Raw genomic sequence first — 10,012 nt, forward strand, 5'->3', positions numbered from 1 at the left:
GGGGCTGGCGGCCAGACGCCTCTCCATCTCTAAGACCTCCCGTTCCAACTGCTCTATCGCTTCATTTCTCCATCGGCTGGTGCCCCGGGTGTAGTCATGGCAGAAGAGCTTGGCGCGCACCTTCCCTAGATCCCACCATTGCCGCGCCGAGGGAAAGGCACGCCGCTGCTCTCGCCAGGCCAGCCAAAACTCCTGGAATGACGTCACGAAGCCCTCATCCTCCAACAGGCTGTTGTTAAAGTGCCAGTAGGCCGGCCCCGGCCTCTCTGCGCGGAGGGAGGCTGTTATGGTGGCTAGATGATGGTCGGAAAATGGGGCCGGCCGAATGTTGGAGGAGTGGGCTTGTGAAAGATGGAAACGGGATAAATAAATACGGTCCCACCGAGAGTGGTGTGACCGATGGGCCTCCACCCGGACAAAGGTGAACGTGGAAGTGTCATCTGGGTGGTGGTCACGCCAGACGTCTATTAGGGAGTGGTATTCAACTATTCCTCAGAGAATGTTCGCAGCGGCCGGGCTCAGCTCAGCCCCTGAGCGGTCCCGTTCCTCGAGGGTGGTGTTAAAGTCCCCTCCCAGGACTAGGCACTCGTAAGAATCTAGGGTGCCGAGGAAGTCGGACACCCGCTGATAGAATTGTGGCCGCTTCGGGCTCGTTGTCGGGGCACAGATATTGACAAAGTTGACCACGAGCCCCTCCATACGGACTCAGAGATGCAGCAGGTGGCCCAGCACGGCCTCAGTGACCCCTAGCACCTCGGGCCATAGGTTGGGGGAGAACAGGGTCGCCACTCCAGCTTGCCAAATCGTGAAGTGGCTAAAGTAGACCCTGTCCCCCCACTCCAGCCGCCAGCTGTCTTCGGTGGTTGGATCCATATGGGTCTCCTGCAGGAAAACTACAGAGTACCCCCCTTCCCGAAGGTAAGAGAGCACCTGGGACCTGCGGAGAGCCATCCTACAGCCCCTGGTGTTCAAAGTTGCGATAATGAGAGGCGTCATGCGGAGGGCTGGGGGGGTGGAGGTTCCTTGTTGGGGGGGGGGGTCTTCGCGGCCCCTGGAGGGTCGCGCAGCAATCCGTGACCCATCCCGTAAGTGAGTAAATCGTTACGGAAGCCGCGGGCCCACCCGTAGGCCGCAGCACCGTGCTTTCCTTGCCCTCTACCCTCCTTTATAAGGGCCCTTGTGGCCTGGAGGATTTGATCAAAGTCCCCCCATAGCTGGAGGGCCAGCTGTACCCTGTTGCGGGCACCACGGATGTTTTCTAAAAACTTCCGCAATGCATTTCGCAGCTCATGGGGGGGTGGCGTTGCAATTTCTGGGTTGTTCTCTGGTGGGGCTCTTAATGCAGCCTCATGGTCCGCTGAGGCGGGCAGGCAGGGTACGGACCACTGACGGGGCGTCTGACAGGCTAAAGTTATTAGGTCCATCTCACGCCTTGGGGTAGAAGGGGATGGTGGAGGGAAAATTGCAGCTCCTAATGGGTCGTTGCAGGTAAATGCAAAGGCTGCTCCCTGGGGAGAATCCGCAAAAAACGGAAAAGAAATAATCTCAGGGGTGGCAATAGCATTGCAGGAGGAGGTGAACTGGGCAGGGACAGGGGTGGGGGGGCAGAGGCAAGGCTCTGGGCTTCGGGAGGCAAGCAGCTGAAAGGTGGTGCCTCCTGAGCAGATTCGAGGGTTGAGGGGTGGGGGAGGGGGCTCCCAGTGGTGCTAGGCGCAGGCTCTGTGGTGGATTTGGCGGCCATGGCATCAGGTGGTGGACCACCTTCTGTAGGGTGCCCGCTCAGGAAGGCGGTTAGGGGGAGGGAGCATGGGGAAAGGGGGACTGGGGTGAGGTTGCCCAGATCGAGGCCAGCCGGCAGTAGATCTTCCTCTCCCTGGGTGACCGGGGTCAAACCTAGGGCCTCAATCTCCTCATACATGGAGGAGAGGTCGTCTTCTGCTACCCCGGGGGCCTCTCCTCTGGGACCCGCCTCGACGGTCGCTTCGGGGTTCACGGGGGGGTTCGGGTGGTATCAGGGTAGAAGGGGCTTCCTCAGGGGTCTCAGAGGGGAGGGTCTCCCTTGGATGGGAGATTCTACCCTCCAATGCCATTCTATCTTCCCCTCCCGACACCGGCGGATGGATCTGACTCGTGGGCATAGCGGAAGGCTCAGTATCAGTGCCTCCCTTCCTGGTCTTCTGGGGGGCCTCCGCATCGGATGGGTGCAGCGGAGCTCGAGCCTTCCGCTTGCCTCGCTTCCCCTGGACTAGGGTCCAGCCCTCCATAGCGTCGTCTGGGGGTTGGTTAGCAGGGGTCGTGTCGGGGGGCAGAGGTGATGGTTCAGGGGTTCGGGGGGGTAACGGTGAGGCAGCATGGGGGGCGGGGGATTCTCTTTGGGGCGGGCCCTCTCCTATACCTGCTTATATCTTTGCTGCACCCTCCTCCATAGGCTCCGCTGGATTGTTGATAGCAAGGGTGGGACTCCCTTGCTCGTCTGGGCGTTGTAGGGGAGGTGTCTCTTGGGCCCGGACGGGAGCAGCGGTGGATCGGGCAGGAGGAGAGGTGGTTTTAGGTGCTGGGCGGCCAGGGGCGTTGGCAACGATGGAGCCGACGTCCTGCCGGGTCTCGGGGGTCTCGGGTGCCCCTCCCCGCTGGGCCAAAGGGCAGTCTCTTCGGACATGCCCCGCTGAGCGGCAGAGGTAGCACCGGGCTTCTCCCGTGGAGTAAAAGACCCGATAGCGGGCTCCCTGATAGGGGACTAGGAAGGACCCCTCGAGCGCCTCTCCGTCACGCGCCGCCGCCGGTGGTAGAAGCTGTACTTGCCGGCGGAACGAGAGGACGTGACGGAGGGTGGGGTCCTTGCAGCCCAACAGGAGAGGGCTGATGACAGAAACAAGTTTCCCCAGGGTGGAGAGAGCGGGTAACAGGGCGGCATTGGGTAGAAAGGGAGGAACGGAGGTGAGGACTAGGCGAACGCCCAGGTCCTCTAGTGGCTCCAGGGGGACAAACACCCCCCCCCACCGCCAGGCCCTTCTCCACCGCCTCCTGGGCGGCAGCCTCCGATGCTAAGAAAAAGACGACCTTCCCGTACAGTTTGGAGGCCGCCACGATAGCCTTGGGTCCTACCACCCTCGCCAACGCCTGCACGTATGTCTCCACATGGGGTGAGGCAGGGACCAGGAGGCAACGGATGCCGTGCTTCCTGGTCATGGTGGGAAAGGGGCCCCGGCCGCTATTGATGGTAGTGGAGGCGGTGGGTGGGCGAGATGACGAGGCGGCAGGCGGGGGGGGGTGCCACCGCCCGGGCATACGTCCTGGGGGCCGGGGGAGGGACGCTCACAGAGCTGGTGGAGGGAACAGCGGGGAGGGACATCATGGTTGATGACGAGGCCACAGCGGTGGGGGCAGCCCCTGCCATGGAGGGCTGGGTGGTTTTAGCGGGGCCCTTTCCTTTCTTCACACCCTGGCCTTTCCGGCCAACTGGGGGGGGTTTCCTAGAATCTGGGGGGGCAGTGGATGTTGCAGCGGCAGTAATCACCCGGGTGCCTCCTGCTGCCGATGCCCCAGCGGTGGCGGTGGCAGATGTTTTGACAGCAGTGGTGGGGGGGAGGGCTGGGGGGTTGGGCAGGGGGGTAGGTGGGGGAGGGGCAACTGAGGTTGTTAGAGGGGCCTCACCCCTCTCATTCCCCGCCATTGTGAGCAGGGAGAGACGGGGAGACACCAGAAGGAGGAGGGGGGAGGGGGAAGCAGATTAACCATTCCTCCCTGCTGGGCTGCAGGCGGGGGGCGGGTGCCAAATGGGTCGGACTGGACGGGGGAGGAAAACAGGAATTGGGGTCCGGTAATAGGGGCAAACTGTGGGGTAAACAGTCCGGGGAGGGGGGGGGACGTGGAACCACGCACGTTTGTCCAAAGAGTCTCGTTTGGTCGGCTGTTGTGTCTGGTCCGAACGGCAAAATTCAAAGCAAACAGCTGAATCCAAAGGCAGATGGCAAGTTGCCAGCAGGGACGGATGGTGGGGGGGCCGTGACGGTTGTAATAGTGTTGGGGGGCACCGATGGATCGGGGGGCAGCTCTCTGCCACACCCCCTGTGCCCCTACAAACGCAGTTAAGACGCAGTCAAACTCCCCCCACACAAGAGTACAGTTCAAAAGTTACTCAGTCTTACGGCCCCCTCCACGATGATTTGTAGCTTCCCCGGGCGATGTCTCTGTCAGTTGTCTTCTCTCCCGGTCTTTGTGGAGCATTCCAAAAATGCCAAGCAAAGATAAGAAGACAATTAATTGCGGGTCCACAAATGAACAGCAAAACGGTTGTGTCTGAGGGCGTCCACTCCCCTCCTCCGGGGAGCGGGTCGGCAGTCCTCCCCCCTCCTCCGGGGGTTGCAGCTGAAGCAATAGCAGCGTCCGAGGGCAGGCATGGGGGGCTGGCAGGCAAGCTGGCAGCCGATCAGCACTCGAACGGCAGCAAAAAAAAAACAACAAAACGAAGAAAAAGCGTCTGGCCCGGTCGCGGGGAGGGGGGAACTAAAGCAGGGGCAAAAAGCAAGGAAAGCCCAGGCCAGAGGGCAGCAGGAGAGGGCTAGAAGGGAGCCTTCTTCCCTGTAGAGGGAAGAAAGTTTGCTATAGATTAATTAAAGCACCTGAAGCCAATTAGAGCACCTGAAGCCAGTCACCTGATAAAACCCCCCTACAATCAGACAAGAGAAGGAGTTGAAGCAGAATGGATTGGTGTTGGAGCAGAGAGCAGTTTGGAGGAGTTGAAGCAGAGTGGATTGATGTTGGAGTAGAGAGCAGTTTGGAGGAGTTGAAGCAGAGTGGATTGGTGTTGGAGCAGAGAGCAGTTTGGAGGGAAGCAGAGGAAAGTTTGGAGAAGTGCTGCGGTGGGCTAAGAAGACCAAGACCCTAGGTAAAGGGACACCTGGTTTGTGCAGAGGAAGGGCAGGAAGCCCCACAAGCTGAAGGGTAGGAGAGGGAAGTAGTCCAGGGGAAGGAACCGCTAGTTCAAGCGGTTTACTGCTATCCCTAGGGCCCCTGGGCTGGGACCCGGCGTAGAGGGCAGGCCTGGGTCCCTCCCTCTCCACTTCCCTCCTCTAGGACACTAGTGGGGCAGTTAATACCCCAGTTCAGGGGCGAGAAATGGTGCCCTAAACGCTCCCCAAGAAGAGAAAGCGCAAGACCCATCAAAGTAGTGCCGGCAATTTGCCACAGTTTCTTAAAGAGACCTGTTGATGTGACGCATCAAGCAGGAATTGGGCAAGAAATAGATATTCTGCAGCCTCCCTCTGTTCTGCGCCCAAACAATGACATGTGAGAAGCTTGAGAAAATAGACATTTTTAGCTACCATAAAGTTTATTAGTTACTTTTTATGGACAGTATCCATTCACACTGGCATTCACAGAATTGCTACATTTTAAACATGGACTCAAAACTAAATCTATTAAGTACCAAGTAGGAAGTAAGAATCCCAGATACACGACACTGAGTATCTCTGAGGCCTTGTCTACCCTAAAGGGAAAAGTAGATCTAAGCTATGCAATTTGAGTACGTGAATAGCGTAACTCAAATCAACATAGCTTAGATCTACTTACTGCGGGGTCCACTCCTGACAACTCCCCTTACTTTTCTCGATCCAGTGGAGTACAGGAGTCGATGGGAGAGCAATCAGTGGTCAATTTAGCGGGTCTTCACTAGACCCACTAAATCGACTGCCGGAAGACCCGCTAAATCAACCGCCGATGCATCGATCGCTGCAGCGTCAATCCTCTGATAAGTGTAGACAAGCCCTGAGCAATGTAACTCATATATGGGATTGATGCAGCTGTTAACCAGAACAAAAAATGACATTTATAGTCATGCTGGAAAGACTGTTTTCCAAGATGGACAATGAGCAGTAATAGCAAAAGCAGCAGCAATAGCAAGAATGTCAATCTGGGTATATCTGACCCTAAGAGGGGTGATTTTCCTTTCCCTTTGGCGTGAAGGAGAATGAATTAGTAGCCAAAGCACCATAACATCATCATTAAGGAACATGGCCCAATATCATTCTACTCCATGCATGTTTACTAATGCTAGTAAAAGGTGGATGCATCATTGTGGGGCTTAACAAAAGGGTCAGATTGTTTTCAGATGTGCTATCTTCTGTGAGCCATATGGGATATTTTCTAGAAATGATTTCTACAAGGATTTCCAGCAGCCTGTAAAAATCAATCAATGCCACTGGTCTTCCTGGTTTAGCTTAGGGAATTCACTACTATAGGATACTTGCCTGGAAGTTTCTGAGAGCCCTTGATTCCTATTGACTTCAGTGAGACTTGGGGGTTCTCAGGATGAGGGAGTCCTAAGAGCAGCATCACCCACCAATGAAGAAGATCCATTTAAATAAAGAGCAAGTCTCTGAGACAGGAGAAAGCCAAAGGGCTAGTAGCATCACAGGTAGTTATCTGGGCTTTCACCCTTGGGGGGGGGGGAAGGAAGAAGGGGAGAAAAGAGTCTTTCCCTTCTCCCCTGCATCTTCAACATGCAACAATGCAGTGAGTATTGTAAGCCTAGCTTTTAGCATATCGTTTTCATTAGGCCCCACCAAAAGTTTGGGTATAGGAATTTTTATAGGAATGACTCTGCTGAACGGGAATAAAATTGTATTTCCATCGCATACCTCTCAACTTTGAAAATTTACCTGCAAGATGAATCTTTTCTGCTTTAGAAGATACCTGATTTGTATATTGTCACAGGAAAAATCAAATGATTCCTTTTCATTTCAATGGCCTGTTTAGTGGAATCATCAGTCTTTTACTGCTTGAGGCTGAGAAGATGCCACATACTTGACTGATAATAAGGAATACAACTTAAGAGAAACAAGAATGTTAGAGTTAAAATAGGGTGTGTGGTTTAAATGATGCAAATGAGTAAAGTTGCAAAAATTGGCCCACTATATTTCCCTTGCATTTGTTCTTATTCAGAACATAGGAACTCCCAGACTGGATCAAACCAGTTGTCCAGCTCTTCCCGTATTCTGTTTCTGACAGTGGCCAGTATCAGATGCTTCAGAGGGAAGTGCAAGAAACCCCTGAGAGGATCATTATGGAATAACTAACCCAGAGGGAAAGTTTCCTCATAAATCTGACTGGTTATTGTTATACTAGGCCCTGAAACATGAGGGTTTCTATCCCTTATATATTTTTATACTATCTAATGTAGCTGTAGATGTTCTCATTATCCATAGCAATGTCTAATCCCTTCTCTTCCCTTTTCATTGTCACTTTTTATTTCATTTTATGTTTTGGTGTCTCTTTTCCATTGAGTTTTTGTCTGTTTTCTAACATCTAATTTCTTAATAATGTTTAATAATCCCCTCTTTTCATTATTCCTGTTCCATTCTTTCTTTCCCTGTATTGTATTTCTCTCCTTCCACAATGTTGTCTTTCAAACTCGTTTAGTAGTGTTCCCTCTTCTCATTCTTCCCTTGTCCTCTTCTGCCTCCATTTTTCACCTCTCATCCACTTTCCAACCTTTCCTGAGTCACTCTCACCACTATCCTACTCAGTCACTCCCTCTCTCGTGGGTAAGTCTGTGCTGGAGCAGGAAGTTGTAATTTCCAGCTCGAGGAGACATACCTGTACTAGCACTGATGGAGCTACACTAAAAATAGTGTAGCTGTCACAGCACGAATGACAGCAGGGACTAGCCGCCCTGAGGATGCACCCATCCAAGACGGTAGGTACGTACTCAGGCAGCTAGCCCCTCCTGCCTAATTTGAGTACAGTAGTGCAGGATGCCTCCTTGAGCTGAATTTTACATCTCTAGCTCGAACTGTAGACATACCCCTGCTCTAGTATATCCTACCGTTTCAGTCATCCACTCACTCACTTCCGCATTGCCCAGCACTCGTATCTGCACTCTTCTCTCATTCTACTCACTTGCAACAACTCTTATGCATCACTTATTTCTAACCCCTACCTAGCATGTATTCATTGCATCTTGCAGGTACCTGGTCTAGAGAAAAAGGAGGGAAGAGATGTAGCTGTTGATACCACAAGAGTCTTGAGACTCTTGGGAGCCACAGCAGAGGGAATTTCTACCTCAATCCCAAGCAAGGAAATACAGCCCCCCTTTCTCACCTCCATAGGTATGGGAATCAGAAGGGAGCCAAGGGCCTTGCTTTTTGGTTGGTGGTGTTGGTGGAGGAGATGCGAGTTCACTGTTGGGAAAGGGGTGGCTATTCTCCATTACCACATAGTGAGGGTAAGGGCTGAAGAGGTTCAACAGGTAAATACCAACAGGTGTCTGAGCACAGCAAACACTATGATAAATGCTCAGTTCAATTTGTCTGACCTAGAACCTGAATACCTATAACCACTCAGCTCACTCACCTGTGATGAGCTGGGCACCAGTAAGGGAGCAGCAGTGACCAGCTAACTGGCCACACAACCCAGGAAAGAGACTGACACACCAGAAACATGGCAGATGCCCAGCACACCAGTCTGGGCCTTCCAATGAACTGAAAAGACATGTAATTTTTCACACAAAAATATCCCACCTCACTCACTATGTATCCATAATAATCTATTTTAATTGTTCTAATGCAACAGAAATGGTGCCTCCATGACAGGCTGTCATACAACAAAAGCAACTGTAACATAAGATGGTTTTTTTTTTCTGTATTTGCTACAATAATTATTTCCAATTTGACACTTCAAGTAAAATGCTTCTGTTTGCCTTTTTAAAGGGAGAAAAAAAAACAGAGGTAGTGATTCCTTTGAAAATATGGAGCCTAAAAACATGACATGTGCTTGATTTCAACATGACTTTATGGCTTTAGAAAGGACATACGTTATCCATTAACTGGCCAAGGTTACTTTGGTTTCCCTGTATAACTCTTTCAAGTTGTTTAAAGTTAATGAAAAATGACTAAGCACATTAGCTGGCGTCCTAATGAGAACTCCACATGCACAGTGCTTTAGAGGTTGGAAAGTAAAAGCTGAATATTCACTTTTAATTAACTGCTGTTACTGTACTTTAAATATTTGAATAATAGTGTAGAGCTACCGTGCATTTGTAGTTCAAGCTATCTAGACAGACATAAATCAAAGCATTTACATAGCATTCACTGCTTCAACACAAATTCATTATGATTACAGGTTTGTTATTCAGTTTTGTTCTATAGACACATACTTTCCCATATTTGTACTGTTTATGGACAGATATGTACATTTGTATGTAATATGACTGTAAAGGATTATTTCATCATAAAGAGCACTCTTCAGAGATCATATTTTTCATGTGACAGGTAGTTTTGAGACCACATGTCCCAAATTCACTAAAGCACATAGACAACTACTTAAAAGCACCAAACATTACACAGAAAATACGGGGACCATACATCAAATATGTGTCTGCCAGAACAAAAACAGCCTAATTAGAAAGTGTAAAAGCATAAGACATAATCTTTTTCAATACTGAAGGAAAGTAGATCTTTTATTTATAAAACTGTTTTTAGCCCAAAGGAGAGGTAGTTAATTTTAAAAACATTTAAAAATAATTTAGTGTATTTTAGAAAACAAATTAGCATTTTTAAGTGGAGCCTTTATGCTTACATTTTAGAGCTTATACTTTATTTAAAAAGTAATGCACTATTGATCTAACATATTCACAAACTTGACATAGAAAAAGCGTGGAGCCTATTTGAACATCTTTCCAAGAGAGATCTGAATAGCAAAGCAACTGCTGGAGGGCTATTTATTGGGAAGAATTCTAGTAGGTAGTTCATCCATCTGTCTGTCTATCAGAGGTGATGTGAGAAGTCTTATTCTAGGCTAGCGTAAGGTGCCTTTGCAGAAACCTAATTTATAGGTACCTGTAACCAGTGATGAGCTGCCAAAATCTTAACAGCCGGTTCCCTCCTCACCCCACGAGGGGGTCGTTGCCCACCCCCGCCCTCCAGGACTCCTGCCCCATCCAATCTCCCGCGTATCTTGACGCCACCCCCCCCGGGACCCCTGCCCCATCCATCCCCCTCCCCTGTCCCCTGAC

This window comes from Natator depressus, chromosome 5, assembly GCF_965152275.1.
Source record: "Natator depressus isolate rNatDep1 chromosome 5, rNatDep2.hap1, whole genome shotgun sequence".
NCBI classification, from domain to species: Eukaryota; Metazoa; Chordata; order Testudines; family Cheloniidae; genus Natator; species Natator depressus.